General features: G+C 36.4%; 1 long non-coding RNA gene across 1 annotated transcript; it reads left to right on the top strand.

Moving 5' to 3' along the window:
• The first annotated feature begins 6,625 nt into the window (after nucleotides 1-6,625).
• LOC149849017 (uncharacterized) lies at nucleotides 6,626-7,169 on the top strand. Its single transcript, XR_016433215.1, has 2 exons — nucleotides 6,626-6,721; nucleotides 6,880-7,169. It is a non-coding gene; the product is annotated as an uncharacterized LOC149849017 (long non-coding RNA).
• Nucleotides 7,170-19,588: the final 12,419 nt, after the last annotated feature.

Below are 19,588 nucleotides of genomic sequence, written 5' to 3'. Positions count from 1 at the left end.
ACACTAAAAGTGTGCAATCACATTGCACCTGATCGTCTCTCCATATCTTCTCCCCCGGATGATCTCTTACAAATCCGCAGTTACTAATTTATCAATGTGTCTCTATCACTTAGTCTCGTGTCAAACTAATCTTTGAAGTCATTGTTGCTTCTGTTTTTAGGTGCTCACGCAGTTGCACTCTATAACTTTTCTTGAGTACAACTTTATTTTGTGCACTAGAAATATGTGAACTTTCGTTTGAACCAAGATTCAGTTTTTTTTTTTACCTTTAAGTTTCACCATACAGATGCATCCTACATGCTTTGTTTTATAGGGGTAGGCTCTTGGATTACCCAATTATGACAAGTGAGCATGTTTTCTTACAGCTTGAGAATCAACAGTCGAGAAATTTCATAAATATTCAATGATCAAAAAGTCATTTTTTTATTGAAAATGCACGATCCAAGTGTCGATTCCTAGCAAATGGATCATGCCGAACACATCTGCAGGGCTGAATTTGCCAAAAGAACATAGGAAATGCTCCATCCTCACATGATTCAATCTTCCATTTGTCCAGTATAAAATGGTCATCCCTATCCTGCTCGATGGTATGAACCACTCTATCTCTGAACATCTCGTATAAATAGAGAATTGATTGGGATCATGGTCTTTCTCTTGATGAATCGATTAGGTTGACAACTCAATATTTCAGGGTTACTAAACCATAACTCAGATCAAACCGCATGATCTTAGCAATTTACAATTGAATCGTTGAGTCAGAATACAATAGATTGTGATTAAGGGATGGTTCCTTATCATATAAAATCTAATAGTAGAACACTCTGAATTCAAAGAATGAACAGGAAGAAGCTGGCCTGACTTTGGAAAGGATCTTCCTTTTCCAAGAGTCACTTGTGTTTATGTTCTGGTAATGGTTCATATTGAGCTTTGAAATTTATCCCCATGAAAATTTAAATACCTAATCGTTTGAATATTTATCTTGAAATCTATAAATTATGTCCTTTTGTTGAACCATAGCAGCTGACTTTGATTTTAACCCTCTCTTTTATGTAAGATATTCATCATTTACTTGTCTTTTTGACAGATGGACCTTAGCACTTTCTCTTACTCCAACAGCTAAATGCAGTATATGTTTAAACGAACATAACATGCATGTATTTGTTCTTTTATATACAAGGATATAAAGATTCCTATTATTGAATGATTCATAGTTCATATCTAAAAAAAAAAATGGCTTTGTCAAAATCCAATGAAAAATAAATCCCAGGACTTGTAATGTTTCTTTAGTATAAGTTCTTTATTTTTGCAACCCAATCACTTTTTGGAATGAATTAGTTTTACTTATACACATCCAATTACACTGCAGTAACTAATGGAGAATAGTGAACTTCTTTACGATTTTTTGTCTTTCGATTGCAATCAATTCTCAATAAGCACGTCGCCTCTCTCACAACTCTTTCGCTTGAAATAACAAATAAGTAATAATAAGGCTCTGTTTGGGAGCCATTGTTGGGAGCGGTGTTGAAATTGGTGGATTTTGCAACAACATCCTCATGAGGACGTTTTTGAAGTCCATCCATTTATAATACCATCTCCCCTCCCAACACTGATTCCATCTCCGGCTCCCCTCCCAAAACGGTGACTCCAATCAATGGAGATGCTTGGGATTTGGTGAACCCTCCATCGCCACTCTCAACTACAACTCCCATACAGAGCTTAATTGGAGTCTGTTCCTACTTGGATCAACTCTATCTATACAGACTCCGTTTTTTTTTTTTTTTGAAATTGATCCTAGTAGAAACATATTGGTTTGGATGCAGTAGGCATTACTAAATCCAACCTAGTCAAATGTTGCATATTTGGGGCCTGACTCCGTTTCAGATTACAATTTAAGTAGCTAACTGGATATGCCCTTTACACGTAATTGGATTTCAAGTATCCATAGGATACTGATTGGGATGTGATACACTGAACTGAATCTGTATCTGATTATTGAACAAATGTCATTCGCTCTTATTAAATCCGACTAAATGGATTTGGATTCTGTTGGACATCTGACCTCTAATACAACCATTGAGGTCCCTAAATCCAAGACCATGTGCCCAAAATCAATAAATTATAGGCATGATAAAATGCTTCATATCTATTAGACCGCCACCAAGACATCCCCAATGATGTGCAGATCTGGGAGTACAATCTGTGGAACAATGAGATGGTAGGTGGTAAATCCACTATCAATCCAAGAGCTAGTGGACCCTTCCCATTTTTACTCGCCTTTTCTTTTTAAAAGCAGAGGCCTTCTAGATCACAGGGGCTCCACACATCTGGCTAGGGTAGGTCAGCTTAAGACATTTAAGTTGGATGTCAAGAGTTTGATACTCGGGAAGGGCAACCCCTGCCTTAAGGGAAGGGGGAGTACTCGAGGAGTTTTATACTGTGAATACCAAAACAGGGCATGGTCAACATGACACCTTTCAACCTGTAACAGGACATGTAAACTAGAGTGTTGGTTTCTCCGCATTATCAAGAAAAAAAAAGTGTCACCTATTATTGAGTACTCTTGTTCAAATGGCAGAAGCTGCACAGCAGGATCCAAATTTTTCTTGGCAATTCTATGAATATCTTCCAACCAGCAAATAGTTACTCTAGTGATAATAGTACATTGCATGCTACATAGAATATCAGAGGAAAACACAAATCAGCACTTTAATAACTGATTGTTGATCATAAAAGAAAGTTGAGCTCATCTAATGAAATTACAACAAAATGCATTCAAAGAATCGGGACCGCCTTCAGCCAATAGCTAAAAAGCTATACATACTAAGAAATTGCCCAAAATTTCTTTCTACATATCAATACATTTTCTTTATTGCCACTTTCATCCGAAAGAACATGTGATTCAGCATCCCACAGGAATTTAGGAGCTTGATCTTTGACTCTTGACACAATGACTGCCTCATCTCTGATAATAATGATACCCTGCAAAAGGAGATGATCTTATAAAACAGCTACTCTATGGTCCAATTCCAGGAAATAGGGTAAATCTCTTAAATGATGCAGAAGAGTTGTGAAATCTTACATACCCATTGAGAGTGCGAAAATGTCAGGAAATATACCAAATACAACAATTATTTATACAAGAGAAATGCATTCTCTCAACTATGTTATAAAGACATGGATAAGGGTACATAAATGCATAGTTACATGTATACATGTGGAAAAAATAGGCTAGTTGTATTAGTACCATACATTAGTAGAAACCCTTGTTTTTTATTCTTGAATTTCAAGCCCTATAGGAAGGAGGGCTCTCAAATCTTGCCTTGTGCCACCGAATTCTTCAAAGCCCGCTTCTCTTATGTGGTGGGTGCGGATTATGACATCTCTAACATGGCTTTCAAATCCATAAGCGAAGAGGAAAGGAGGAGCATCACTAGCGCTTTCACCGTGGACGAGATCAAGAATGCTATTTGGTCTCTTCCAAATGGCAAGAGCCTGGGTATTGATGGGTTCCCTATAGAGTTTTTAAAGCTCACTTGGGAGTGTGTCAAGGCTGATCTACTTTAATTGATGATGGAGTTTCATTCAAATGCCAAGATACCAGGGGTTATGGGCAAGTTGACACTTGTCCTCGTCCCTAAGGACCCGCAAGCCCAAAACATTGAAAGATTTAGACCATCTCTTTGGTGGGCACCGTCTTCAAAATCATATCAAAGATTTTGGCAATGAGAATCAAGGGAGTTATTGGACACCTCATCTCAAAATGGCAAAGCGCATTCATTCATGGTCGCCGCCTCCATGATGCGTGTGTTACTGCACATGAGACGCTCCACTCCATCAAGCTCCAAGGTAAGAAATCTTTTGTCTTAAAAATAGACCCTAAAAAAGCCTTTAATTCTTTAGATTGAAGATTTTTGTTGTGTTGTATGCAAAAGATGAGGTTTGGTGAGAAGTGGAAGCATTGGATTGAAGGGTTTCTTTCTGCAACCTCGATTGTGGTCTCCCTTAATGAGGAGAATGGTGACTTCTTTATGCCAAAAAGAGGGTTGAGGCAAGGCAACCCGTTATCACTTCTTCTTTTCATCATGGCTATGGAAGCGCTATCGGTGATGATCTCACATGCCGAGGAGGCAGGTGTGTTCAAGGGATGCAAAGTATCAGACTCAATTACAAATTCCCACCCTTTTGCGGATGACTTGATTTTTGGGAAGGCTTCGGAGAATAACATGTGGACCCGATGGGTGTTGCTTAAATGTTTTTCGAAAATTTTCGGTTTTCGTATGAATGAAGGAAAGAGACAAATAATGGCGTTGAATGACCCTAATGGGGACTCCCAAAGATTAGCCCCGGCAATTTTTAATTGTGAAGAGGGTTCCTTGCCTTTGAAATACTTGGGGCTGCAACTACATTTGGGGGTCTCTACGGAGTCTCATTGGAGCATGGTGGATAAAATTTGATAAAAAGTTCAGTCTTGTGCTTCCCGTTTGCTCTCAAGAGCGGGTAGAATAAACCTTGTTTGTTTCAACATCTCTTGCTTCGCGCTTCACTTCCTATAAATTTTCAAGTTGCCCAAGGTAGAAAAGCACCTAAATACTTTCTTTCAAAAATTTATTTGGCACGGGTAGATCGAAGGGAAGTCTAAGGCGCCCATTAATTGGTCTTTTGTCTTCCAACCACTACAAGTTGGGGGATTAGGGATCCATAATTTGAGAAAATTCAACCTTGCCCTCTTGTCTAAATGGCTATGGAGGATATATACGAAAGAGGGCACACTTAGTCTAATCTTATTGGAAAAACATGATTTGGTGGGTTGGTGTTGGTGCTGGTCCGAAAATCATAAATGGAAAAAAGGTTCCAGGATTTGGAAAGGGTGGGTCACGACATTGGACCACTTCAATTCGGTTATTCGGGTGGAGGTGGGTAACGATACTCTGGTACTTTGTTTTGGCAAAGATGTTTGGTGTGGGGATACCAAACTTCGGAATAACTAGAGCCAAATAGTGATTTTTGGTTGAGTTTAGAAGAGGTATGGGACATTGTACTAAGAAGAGAGCCATCAGATATGGTCTTTTGCGAATGGACAACACTTATGGCATCATTATTGGAGGGTTACTCTTCCGGAGAATTAGATAGTTTTCCTGATTCTCAATGGGAAGATGAGGTTTGTTGGCCACTAGCTAAGGAAGGTGACTTTAAAGTGTCTACCATGTACCGTTTCCTTGGCATGCCCCCCCCCTACATGGCTACTGAAGAAATCTTTGTGGATGGTGGGCTCCCACTTAGAGGGTCTCTCATGGGTTGGATGATTCTTTGTGAGGCAGTTAATACGAAACTTAGACTCAAGCGTCGGGGGTGTCACCTTGCTAGCCAATGCTCGCTTTGTTATTGTGAGGAGGAGTCCACTTCTCGGCTCTTTTGGAATTGTATCTTCATCTGCACCTTAATGCACCGAGCGTGGAATGACCATTTCATGAATTGGGACAACATCGCTTTCCTAAGAGAGGTCTTGATTGCATCCCGCATGAACTCAAAAGGCTCTCGCTGGAAATTTGTATGGCGTGTATGGTTCTTAACAGCTTGGAGACTTATTTGGCTCGAAAGAAATCAACGCATCTTCAAGGGGTAAGGCTCCTGATCTGGAAGGCATTTTGTACCAGCTGAAGTGGGAAGTCAAGGAACGGGTGCATCGCAAATGGCCGGACTGCTAACTGATTGGTTAGGGAATAACAGGGCTGCGACATGAGCACCATGCTCGGTCACATTCGGTTCTGCACATTTCCTCTCTTTGCTGCTGATTTTGGATTGGTCATGTTCTAACTTTGTGTATTGGGAATGAATTTGGCTATTCGGTTTGAATGGGGGTGTGATACCTCATCACACGCCACCTAACTAGATTGATCTGTTTCATTGTGCCTATTTCTAATAATTTTATTATCTTTTCTCTAAAAAAAAAAGCCCTACACATATAACCTAAATGGTTTATATGGTAAAAAACATGTTACAGATTGTCAACTTATATTTTGCAAGCAACTCCAACTCCTCCTTTTTTCGATCGGAGATGTTTGAAAAGTGTCCTACCCATCCTTCCTTTTAAAAGTTTCTCTATATTTTGCTCTGATGTCATTATATTGAAAAATGCATCGTGAATATATCTATAAATTATACTGAACATCAACTATTGTATGACAACGCTTTCTAGATAGTCACACTTGCACTACTATTTATTTGTCTACTGACTTGGACTACTGTGAAGCCTATGGCCTATAGCAAATACTAACAAGTTGACCATTATTTACTGCCCTTGACATTTTTTGGAACTCGTTGTAGGACTCTCCTGAATAGGACTACCAACAGTATTTTCTGATAACTTATAACATATGTAATTACCACTGAAAATACAATTTATTGTGTTTATATGTTTTGCAACTTTGTAAAACTAGGTTTGGTGCTAGTCAAAACAAAGTACTGCTATGAAATTATGAAATATACTGGTGGCACTAAAAGTTTGTGAACTTGTCAACATCTGAAATCTGGTGTTCAACATCATAATTATTTTAGTATCAAACTATGGTTTCCCATGCAATTAACCAATGAAAATGTGCAGATTCTTTTGAAATCCTCAGCCATCATTTCCCAGGCTCCTCCAAAACAGACCTCTTTCTCCATTGTCCACTTTCTAATGTTGCCATAATGGGTTTCAACCAGAGTTACCGGAAACGCCTAGGTAACTGGGGAAGCGCGCTTCCCCGAAGCACATTTTTTGGGGGAAGCGCGCTTCCCCCATTTTTTTCATTTTTTTTTTGTATTTTTATTTTTTTTTTTTGTATTTTTATTTTTGTTTTTGTTTTTTTTCTCTTTTTTCGCTTCCCCCTCGCTTCCTAGGTCGCTTCCGGTTCACTTCCAAGACGCTTCCTGATTCGCTCCTAAGTTGTCTCAGCTTCCGCTTCCGGTATCGCTTCCCGCTTCCTCGACTGGCAACCATGGTTTCAACTCTTTCAGTGACCTGTTGTGTTAGTCTTCATGGCTGACTAGGAGCGGGGGTGGCAGATTAAAATTCCTTTTTTTTTCTCCTCCCATGGGTAGTAAGGAAGGTTGGTTTCTCCTCCCCCTCCCCTCCATGCTATGACTGTAACTTTTTATCTAGTATACCTAACATAGTAAGATTTTAGGTATTTGCAGCCAATTTAATGTTTGCACTCAAACACGACAAAATAGCATATTTTCATTTGGATTTTGACTTTCTGAGGCAGAAATTGAAGAATAGTTTTACAATGTTTTTTTACCAAGTAAAATTTCACAAAACATGCATTGGCATAAAGAATGCAAACAAATAACATGGCACATGAGAAACCATGGAGTTCTTTCAACTTGAAGAATATAAGAACTAAGCAGCTTTCTCAAGGCATTGCATAAAAAGAAATGAAATGTTGAATAAAGTGGACATCGTAAAATGGACTATCTGCAGAATCAAAGAAGCACCATAAGAGGGTCATGCAAAAAGTGTAGCACGGTACCTGAGGCCGGATGATCCTATCCATTTCTAGCATAATATCTTCCATTAAACAACCTTCACCTCGGTTCTTATAGTGTGAAAAAGGTGAGAAGCATGTAACAGATCATACGTTCTTGGGTATGTGGAGAAAGGCACACACTTGAGGTACCAACAAGTTGGAGATGGACCATAAAAAATATGCACAAAAGGAAAAGAAAAAAACCTAATGATGCAGGTATTCTCACCAATCATGGAAAGCACCAATCAGCCCACGGTCATATATTGCAGCTAGTGTGTTCTTCATAGTCACAGGAACTAAATTCATAACCCACAGAGGCAATTTACTTAAAGCAACTGCAAACCCACCACAGTAAGCATTCATATCCATGACATTCTGAATTTCTGTATAGTTGGTTCCCATCAGCTGCTCATATTGAATCACTTGCTCTTGCCAAAATATGGTATTCAATCTAAACATGTCTGGACTAATGCCTGTAGAAGGCAACAGATCAGAATAATCAAGGGAAAAAAAAAACTATCCACAGGAAAAGGAGACTATGGTTTGTGTTCTTTGGTTTTACAAACATGATAAACTAAAAATATCCTCTAGTTATGGTTCATTTGCAATGCATGCAAATTACCATCTGTATGAAAGTAAACTATATATGCGGCACATAAATTTCCACATCTTTCCCTTGAGAAGTTTTCATGATTGTTTCTAGCTATCGCCATTGTTCCACATTGACCAAATTGGACAAATGTTAAACTAAGCTGGTGATGTGCAACTATGTCCATCTTTAGGTAAGACTTATCAGAACTGCTTTGGTCAATAAGTCATGTCACCAGCCAAACAGGTCTCTGATTCAACATATACCAGGGGACATCATCCAGCATGATTAACAAAAGGGGGGGAAAAGAAAAAAAAGGAAGGTAGCTCAAAACTAACACCTAAACCCTTTGATTTAACAAAAAGCCCCAAAGTAGGTAAGAAATCACAAGGATTAGAAACTGAAAGTAAATGAAACGTCATCTAGAATACTTCCCTGCAGCTAGGCCTGGTAAACGAGCCTAACAAACCGAACAGGGCATGTTCGGGCTTGGCTCATTTACCAATGGATTGAGCTCGTGGCTCGGCTTGTATTTGTGTTTAGCCGAGATGAGCTCGAGCTCAGCTCATCCCTGAATGAGACGAGCTGAACATGAGCTAGCTCGTTTTGAAACATTTCATGTTATTTATGCATGGAATATATATATATACATATAATGCACTTAAAATATTATAATTTTTATATATTATGCTTAATCGTTCATATTTTATGTATATATTTTTCATTCATCCTTCTCTTTTTATATACATTTTATGCATTTTTATTTTTATATATTACACTTACAATATATATTATATATTAAAAATATATATTTTATCTATATGAGCTCTCCCAAGCCGAACACCCTATGATGGGGCCGACTTGTTTCATCTTAATGAGCTACTCTTGGCTTAGCTCACCAACTATATGAACAGATCACAAACAAGTTCATGACGAGCCGAACCGAGCCGAGTCATGAGCTGCTCGGTTCGTTTACCAGCCCTACCTGTTGAAAAATATTTCACTCAATGGATAAGGCAACTGAGCTTGAATCAGGTGTGTTTAAAGGCACGCATTACACACACTGTCTTTCAAGCGATAGTTGCCCCACTTAAGATCAATTCCTTTGTGCAATGGGTATTCGTGCAACTTTGCTCGCAGGATACAGCTGAGCTTTTGCCTTCTCGCGAAGATCAACCCAAGCTCTGCACTGGGTGAGACCGATAAACTCGACATGAACCACCTTGAATAGCCTCTTGACTATGTATGGTTGACTTAATCTCTACTATAGGCTAGACCCTAAGCTCAACTTGTTAAAATGTATTGATTCATGTATATGTATATATTATATATTTTTGTAATTGTTTTATTATTGTAATAGTTTTTTGCCCATGTAGGGCATTTTGGTTATTTGCACTTATGTAATAGGTATTGCCCATTAGGGGCAGTTTTGTCTTTGTACATTTTTGTTGTCTTTTCCCTTTTTGTATGAGGGTATATTGGCCAAAGTCCAAAATAGTCATTGGGATCTCCCCAATGGCTATAAATAAAGCCGTTGGGAGCATCCCAATGGCCGTATGGCCTCTTGTAATGCCTATTTAAATGAGCTAAAACCCTCTCTTGTTTCTTAATGCTTTTCTAAGCATTCTCTCATAATAAAGATCATATTTTTAAGTGTTTTGTGTTCTTTTGTATGCCCATTAGTGGTTATTGTAATCTTTTGTATTTGCCATTGTTTGGCTTGTGTATTGTCCCTTTGTGGACTTGTGTTTGAGCATTCTCTTGTTGTCTATTGTATGCCCTTGGTGGCTCTTTTGTATTTCTCTTGTTTTCCTTACATGGTATCAAAGCCAAGAGAAAAATTCTTGGTATTTTGCTTATTTGGGTTTTGGGATTCCTTGGTTTAGATTCATGCTTCGTGAAGAAATCATGATCGATGTATGGCTTGGGATTCAAGGGAGTTCTTGACTCGGTATATAACTTAAATCTTTTAGTTATTTTTACTTGAGTTGTCTATCTCATGCTTTATGCATGAAAAAAACACTCATTTTCTTATATTTGAAAAATTATTTATTATTTCTTAAACTTTTTTGAAATTTCCTTTGTTTTATGATTGTTAATTAGTAAATGATTGGGTTTTTTTGAATTCCCTTGGGTATATGGGGTTATTTGTTAAAATATTTAAAATGATTTTTCAAATTTATTGTTAGATTTAAATTGCACTCATATTTATGCTAAAATGCTTTCACAGGGCTTATATTATTTTGTGAAATAATATTTATGCAAGTGTATGCTTTTATAAATCTTTTTAACATGTAAGTATGTGATTTATTGTTTTTTGAGTTTATGTGTTCTTGACACTTAGATACTTTATTTGAACACTTTGTGGTTATAAATATCAAAACATGTCCTTATGTATGACTTCAAATTTATTGTGTTTTTTATCCTTGTATTGACACTTGTTTTGGTTCTGACGGACACTTGATTGACCTCTGGTTCTATGAGTGAGTTGTATCACTCAATTGCTTATTTGGCCGTTGTTTATTAGATGCTTGTATCGATCTTCGTTAATGATGGTTCAATTGTTATTTGCTTGTGATTATTTTGGTCCTTATGAATTAAATCTCATAATATTGCAAAGTTTATTGCTTTTACCTTGATTTGAGTATTGTTTTCAAATCTCCTTGCTTATCAACATTAATTTGTTTCCATTAAAATATTATTTATTGCTTGTTTTCTTCACTCTCTCCTCTTATTTGAGTAATTTTTCCTTTGGTTAAGAGATTTTGTTTTATAAGTGTGGTGAGTTATGTGCACCCGTTGAAATTGATATTGTTGCTTACAATTTTACAATCATTTGTGAGGTGAGGGATGTGCACCTCTTGTAGTTGTAGCTGGTTGTTATTATCATTTTAGATAGCCGGTATTGCAGGTGCATGGTCAATGGTTTGGTTATTGCTAACATTTGTGTTTTATCTCTTATCCTACACGTTGATATACTTAAATTTTGAAGATATTGAATTGGAGGTCAAAGAGGTGATTGATTGTAATGAGCAAACTATTGTTGAAATTTGCAAATATCATTTCTTTTGATATGATTTGTTGTATGTAGGATTTTTAAAATCTCTCCATGTACTTTATAATCTTTTTTGCTGCCCACATTTCCTTGTATGAAAAATGTTTATTCATTCATGCATCTTATGTGTATTTCATTGATAATAATATTTATACTTTTATGATTGTTGTTTGGCCCTTTGTACTTAAATCAATTTCGGGTTGTGTGAGTGAATCCTAATGGGTTGTGATTTATGAGATTGCTCTCATTCATTATTATGTGCATTAAATATGCTTTAATTGCATGTTGGATATATATGTTGAGGATATTTAGATTTATTCCATGTTGGTTATCTTGCATTTTTGTATGAATTTAATTAATTCCTCATTTATTGTAAACTCCCTTGAGTTCTTACATTTAATATACATGTTTTCGGTTTTTTTATGAGATGTATCTTTATTTGAAAGTTTACATAAGCCTTTGAGACATTATTGCAAAATTGTTTATTTTATGTCTAACATGTGTGTGTCTTTTAGACTTTAAGGATAAGAATTTTTAATATGTTTAGAATTTATATTTCCTTGAAAATATGTTGTTTTTATATGATTGTCTAAACAAGAAATTCTTAAAAAATGGTTTTGAAGTATATTCCTTGTGTTTATCTTAACGACTATTGTACCTTGCTTGAATTGTTGCTAATGTTTCTAGCTTAAGGTGAACATCTTACTCGCTTTTAAAAATGGTTTAGTTTATAGTGTTTTTATGTTTTGTTGGGGAACTTAACCATCCTCTCTTCATATATATATATATATATATATATATATATATATATATATATATATATATATATATATATATATATTAATCTGTGTTATTCTTGTTCAAAATATATATTTGTTTTGAAACTATATACATATATCTTATAACTATTGGGTTAAAATGTTTTCTTTTATGATATCTTCCTTTGTATAGTTGGAACCTTTGTTTTGTTCTCTCTGCAAGTTCTTAAAGATGATATGGGTCGAGAAAGAAATTTTATTTTTTATGCATTATGAAGATGGAGATAGCCGATAAGAGCATTTGGTGAAGATTATCAATGAAGACTTGGATTCTTCCCTTTGTTTCTTTTTGTATTTTCAAACTTTCGGTAATCACACTGTAAGTTTGAAGGGTAAAGTTAAAATGTATTAATTCATATATATATATATATATGAGTGTATATATTCATATAGGAGTATATATGTATATATTAACTATTTTATTATTGTATAGGTTTTGTCCATGTAGGGGCATTTTGGTTATTTGCACTTATGTAATAGGTACCCCTCATTAGGGGCAGTTTTGTCCTTGTACATTTTTTATATTTTTTTTGTCTTTTCTCTTTTTTGTATGAGGTATATTGGACAGTCCAATATAATCGTTGGGATCTCCTCAACGGCTATATGGCCTCTTGTAATGCCTATTTAAATGGGTTAATTGGGATCTCCTCAACAGCTATATGGCCTCTTGTAATGCCTTCTCTTGTTTCTTAATGCTTTTCAAAGCATTCTCTCATAATAAAAATCATATTTTTATGTGTTTTGTGTTCTTTTGTATGCCCACCAGTGGCTATTGTAATCTTTTGTATTTGCCACTGTTTGGCTTGTGTATTATCCATTTGTGAAGTTGTGTTTGAGCATTCTCTTGTTGTCTATTGTATGCCCTTGGTGGCTCTTTTGTATTTCTCTTGTTTTCCTTACACAACTTAGGCACTGACCCTAGGCTAAACTTAGGCAAAGCCTTGACTAAGTTAAGGTCTGAACTTACTAGAGTGAGAAATAGGAAAAGCACTAGAGAAAAAGAGAGCGTGAGTGAGCTATGGAACTCAAGAGAGAGAGAGAGAGAGAGGCGAGTAATGGAGAGAATGAGAGAAGGTTGGGGTATATATAGGCCCCAGACCAACAACCAGAAATAAAGAGCCTAGGTTGGCCAAACAACCAGCCTTAATGGCCCAAACGACTTGTCAAGGGAGGCACACTGGCTAAGCATGGTCAACAGACAGAAAGGTATAACCTTGGTCCAAAACGACCCTACCAAGGTCAAGAAGGTTCAAATCTTGGGTCGCGGTCAGCAGTCAATAGGGAGGAGTGCCTAATAGACAGTTTGACCATAAATGCCCCATGCAAAAGACGTTGGGCAGGTTCTGGTCAAAGTCAAAAGGGTTTCAACGGATAAGAAGACTGGGTCAAGGTACAAAAGAGTATGGTCAAGGCTCATAATGGGTAGGTTAAATACTTGGAGATAAAATCATCCCAAAATTCCAAAAAAGATTGGTCAAAGACCAAACCAAATTGAATTGAGTCGAGCTAAGCCAGACTAGACCGAAACCAAAACAAAAACCAAAACTCAAATCTAAGTCCAAGTCTAAAATCCAAAGTCCAAAATTCAAGGTCTAAAGTCCATAGTCCAAAGTCCAAGGTTCTTCAAGGTTCAAATTGATATGTCCCCAATGGGTCTTTCCCATAAAGGCAACACCTCACTTAATAAAGCCAAGTGAAGCTCTCACACTCCTTAATGTGGGACTAAACTTGTAGGAATAAATGAACACCCACTAACTTAGGTAAATGTAGGAAGATGAGTAAGCAAACCTAAATAGTTTTGAGCCAAAATCCCAACACTATTTGCAACTAAAACATTTGAATAAATTGAAGCTCTAGAATTAGTCAGTTTTTTTTACTCTAGAAACATGATCATGTACATAAAACATGCCATCCTTTAATGGGTAACTTGAAGACAATATTTCAAGAACTCATAAATATGGTTCTTACACAACACATATATGTTAGATGCCTAAGTAGTCAAAAGTCCTAGGTGCTGCTTAGCTGCTATGCTCCTAAACGTCATCAAAGCATCCAAAAAATAAAAAATAAAAATACCAAAAGAAGAAGAACAAGAAGAAAGAGGACCAGATGGGAGAAAAAGAAGAGGAAGAACAAAAGGGTGGGGGAGAGTCGGGAGACAAATAAGATGAAGATGGATGGGATTGACCAAGTACTCTCTAGAGAGAGGGAGGAAGAGTACTTGGACTATCCTGTTCCTCTTCTTCTTGCGCTAGCTCAGAGAGAGAGAGAGAGAGAGAGTCTACTACTTTTTCTTTAGAAAATAAAAAATTTTGAGTCCTGGTTGCCTAGTTAACAGCTTGCCTAGTCAACAAATAGAAGACCTAAGGCAACTAGTCGGTCGACTAGTAACTGGCCAGTGCTGGGACTAAGACAGTCAGCCAGGATCTAGGACAACTAGGCAACTAGTTGAATGATTAGTAGTGCATTTGACCACTAGGCAGATGCATTGCTGATTTGTACCCTCCCAATATCCCTCTTGCCACTACTAGTATTCTATTAAATATTCTTTCCTACAGTTGATTAATTTTGATTTTACTTTCTATTTTCTTCATTTAGGCCCTGTTCAGAAATAACATTTGAACTGAAAAACATTTATGCATTTCAAATTTTTATTTTTTGCATGGTACATCAAGCATGTTATTTGCTACTGAAGGCATAACAGCTGCATCTTGTAGATACTCTTGGATAGAACTAATCCATGGGCACAAATAGTTCATAGGCAAAAATTGAGTCATTTGGGTCCTGAGTGAATAATTGAATGGACAATTCAATCAATCATTCTTGGCCGAAAGAGAGTATATTTATTGGGTGAGAAAACAGGGAAATCCCACATTACCCACTGTCTGACAAGTTGCATTATATGTCAACCCATGCACGTGTATAAGACGGACTCTCCAGGTAGACAGAAAAAGGCAATAAGACTATCTAGCCTACACCAAAGGATGAATTTGGTTGGACACTCCAGGCAGAAGCAAAAGAGCAATAATTTGTTAAAGTATATATATATATATATATATATATATATATATATATATATATATATATATATATATATATATATATATATATATATATGACTTTTGTAATGTCCACTAGGGGCAAATTCATCTTTTCACTTGTAAATACGCATGTCCATTAGGAACTTCCTTTTTTGTATTTTTATTATTTTTGTTTTTATATTTTTTATTTTCTTTTTGTTGGAATAGGGTCGTTGGGGACCCTCTCCAACGGTCACAAATGTGACCGTTGGAGGGGCTCCTAATGACTCTACGGGAGCCCCTATTTGCTCCCTCTTGTTGTATAAATAGGGGGTCTTGCCCCACTATAACGTAAGGCTTTTGAGAGCCCTTTTCAATAAGAAGTTCATTTATATTTTTAAGTCCTCTCTCATATTGTGTGTTTGTCACTTTCCACTTTGTGGCCTATTGTATCTTGCCCATTAGTGGCCTCGTACTTGTATGCTTGTGCATCTCTTATAGTCATTTTTTACATTGTTCTTTGCCTAGTGTTTCATTACATAATTCTCTCCAACTTGCTGAAAAGGATGAATCATTATCTACTTGTTAGACAAATCTAGACAATCAAGTTGAAAAAGAAATGGCATGCAATTTATTTGCCTAGTTGATAATTCCTTGGCTCAAAAAATTTAGAGAGTGAGCAGCAAAATGAGTTGTACTTGACAAAAGGTGACACAGAAGCAAAACAAATCTGGTTGCAAGATAGAATGGATAAAATAAACAAACGAGCTGAGCTTGACTGGGCTAATGAGTTTGTCAGGCTTGATTAAGCCAATTTAAGCTTGGTTTCCGACACGGATTGGTTTTCTTTCTTGCAGTCAGCAAGTTGCTTCTTTAGATGAATGGTGTCGGACTGAGAGTGATGTACATGGGAATTTTTTAGGTTGTTCCATACTTCTTGGGTTGTACTTGAGTCAATTACTTGTGCTAGGATCAGCCTGATCAGTATTATAAATTTATAATGGATTAAAGTTTGCTGCAATCATTTGTATGTATGACTTAGCAAATTCCATTTTTTTATATTTTTTTTTCTTGGTCCAAATGACCCCATGGATGTGATTTACATGCTTTTAGTGGCAACCGGCTTTTGAATTGCCAGAATCCGACTTGTATACGGTTTTTCCAGTGATGCAAAATTCGATGGTTGTAAATGCATCAATTTTTTCTGACTCAGAAAAAACATGACCTAAGGGTCGTTTCCCACTAAATCAAGCATGCTGAACACATCTACGAAGTTAGATTGAGTTAAAACAACTTGCATCATGGTGATTTCAACTAGATTGTACCTACAATCAACTGAATTAAATAGATGTCCTATATATAACTGTCACCAGTATCGGCAATATTTTGAAAATAGAGCAAGAAATACTGATATTTTAAGGTAGTCGATATTAAAGGAAATATCTTGTGATATTTTCAAAATGTTGCCAGAAGACAAATTATTGCGATAATATCACAATATTTTTTAAAAAAAACTCTTTTTTTATATTTCAAGTTTGTGTTTCCTTTTTTTTGTTTTTTTATATTTTTGGAAGAAAAATAATGCATAACTTATTATTCTCTTATCTTTTTGGTTATTATTTATATTTTTAAATTTTTTAAACTCCTGAGATTTTTCTGAGTTTTTTCAACTTTTGAAAATCTCTCCAAGAAATACCCTTGCCAAGATAATACCTTGAACAATATAGGTGACTATGATACATATTAAGTGCACATTAAACCTCAAAAACAATGGAGATGTCAAAGAGAATTAGATATGTGAGTGAAGAATGCCATGCTAGGATCGCACATCCATCAGCCCCTGTAGAGTTTTTAATGTATGGTGAGGGGAAGCCACCTACACAAATAGCTTAAATCTGACCTGGCAAAAGAGATTGGACCTGCATCGCAGGTTTAGGCCAATATCCTGTGCGCTTCAATTTTAAAAAGTCAATTAAGACTTCACTTCTTTGTATACAAGAGATCAGGCAACTAACATTTTCTAGGGCTGGTAAACGAGCCGATCGGCTCATGCTCATATTTAGCTGAGCCGAACTGAAGCTAGAGCTAGAGCTCATCCGTGAATGAGACGAGGCAAACACAACCTGGTTCATGTAAAAAATTCCACATTATTTATACATGGAATATATATATATATATATATATATTTTATATACTACACTTAATAATTCGTGTTATATATATATATATATATATGAATATATATATTCTATGCTTCTCTTTACATATTACACTTACATATATATTATGCATAAAAATATATATTTATCTATACAAGCTCACCTGAGCCAAGCCAAGCCAAGCCAAACACCCTTTGTTCGAGCTCGACTTGTTTAAGCTAAATGAGCTGCTCGTGGCTCAGCTCATCAACTATGCAAACCGATCATGAATACATATGTGACGAGCCAAACTGAGCCGAGTCATGAGCTGCTCGGTTCGCTTACCAGCCCTAGCCATTTTCTTGTGAATAATTCATTTAAAGGATTTCCTTCAGCTACTAATGCAATAGGTAAATAACAAATGAATATAAAGAAACAAACGATGATAAAAGAGACTTTGATCATGCCACAGAAAAATGTGGGTTTCATCAACATATCCAACAAAATATGACACCAACAGATAAACAAACTACTAAGAAAATATAAACACCATATCCGCTTGTTTCAAACAAGGCGCAAAAGAAAGTCCAATTTATGGCCTCAACTTTTGCCTTTTATCTTTTTCTATTTCAGATCCTAGTGATGTATAAGCTATGTAACATGGGTACTCTACACCTCCAAAGCACCCATGTCAACATGGTGCAACATGGGTGTGGGTGCAGCACCAGACACAGCTGAGTATAGATCAACAAGTGTTGGATGCAGTCAACCCCGCACCAACCATTTTGGTCCAATTTTGGACTTGGTCAACTTTGACCAAGTCCAAAATCGTCTAGGTTTTAAAAACTTATAATTGTAGAATTGTAAATATATTTTATGGTACACACACACACACACACACACATATATATATATATATATATATATATATATATATATATATATATATATATATATATATACCTTCACACCACCCGCACCCGCATCTGTACCTCCACCTATGTGACATAGCATATAGGCAACAAAGATTTTACACACAAGCATGCTTTTGTGAGTGCAGTGTTTGTTACCATATTAAGATTGTAACATAGAGCACATTGTTCTAGAGCATTGGCAATCTGGAACCGACTATCAAAAAACTATGCACTTAAACAATATTTCACATTGATGATTAGATGAATATAAATAAAATACAAACCTGTAGTTTCCAGACTCTTAGAATATACAGAAAGACGTTCTGGTCTTGAAGGGAGCTTCTTAATTTCTTCTTCTCTAGGACTAAGATTAACACAATTCTTTAGTGGTGTTTGCCATGACGGTTTCCTATCATTTCCTGAGACACATAAATTCAAAATTTTCTCCTTAGCATGCTCTAGACGACATGACTGATTTGCTTCCTTGATCCAAATAGCAGTTTGCACTTGTTGAGCTATGAGTTTCCAGCATAGTGTTGTTGTCAGATTGATCAGCCTCTCCCAGGTGATGATCCAATTCAAATCATAACTGGATCCAAACAGGTGATGATCCAATTCAAATCATAACTGGATCCAAAGTATATTTTGAGTTTTGTATCAACCATTCAGTTGAATCTCAATATCTGGATCCAATATTGGGTTACCCAACCCAAAACTATCCACAAAACTCATAAGTTTGACCCATATACATATGATAATCAACATAAATCCAAATCATCAAGTTGGACTTACCTTAATATCATGCAAACAATAGTCCATCATACTTGTACATGAGTCCCAAATTATAATTGGTTCAGTTTCGATCCTGGTCTCATTGGTTCAACTGGTTTCAAACGAGTCCACTTGGTCCAATCTAGTTGACTAAATCCCATCCAGTTCACTTGAATCTCCAAGACTGGTGAGCTTGAATGCTAGTACTTGGATCCAATCTAGTTTGAATGGATCTAAACAAATTTAATAAGATCTATTCAGACATTTAGGTCCAAATTTAGTTGGCCCAAAGTGCACTGAGTCAGTCCAAAGGCTTGACCCACTCTAGATGCATTTGATCTATATCAATGGGTATGATCCATTATGATATTTTGGTTCAATCAGATCCAGTCTTGTTTTATTGGATCCAAATAGACCTGATCCATTCTGATTTGGTCTATATAACCAATCTGAACATCATGCCTGCATCCATTAAGACAAGAACCACTTTTTTTTTCTTCTTTTTCTTTTTCTTTTCCCTTTCTTCTCTCTTACTTGAAAAGGGGGGCTGGGGGCAAGAGTGGAGAAGGGGGAATGTCGTAGGAGCTGTGAACACCCCAAATTTTCCAAAAATCTCAAAAATGACCTTTTTGCCCCTGACCTCCGTCATCTGAGTAATCGGGTCAATTTAAAAAAAAAAATCCATTCATCCCTCGGATTCGTTAGAATTCGGACCCAAAGTCTTAGCTCTGACCCAATTTTGATCCAAATCGGATCCGATCCCCTCTTTGAGAAA

Source organism: Nuphar pumila, chromosome 1 (assembly GCF_984573655.1).
Source record: "Nuphar pumila chromosome 1, dmNupPumi1.hap1.1, whole genome shotgun sequence".
Taxonomy (NCBI): Eukaryota; Viridiplantae; Streptophyta; class Magnoliopsida; order Nymphaeales; family Nymphaeaceae; genus Nuphar; species Nuphar pumila.
Note: the sequence above shows the minus strand (reverse complement) of the source record. Positions and strands in the feature narration are given on the sequence as shown.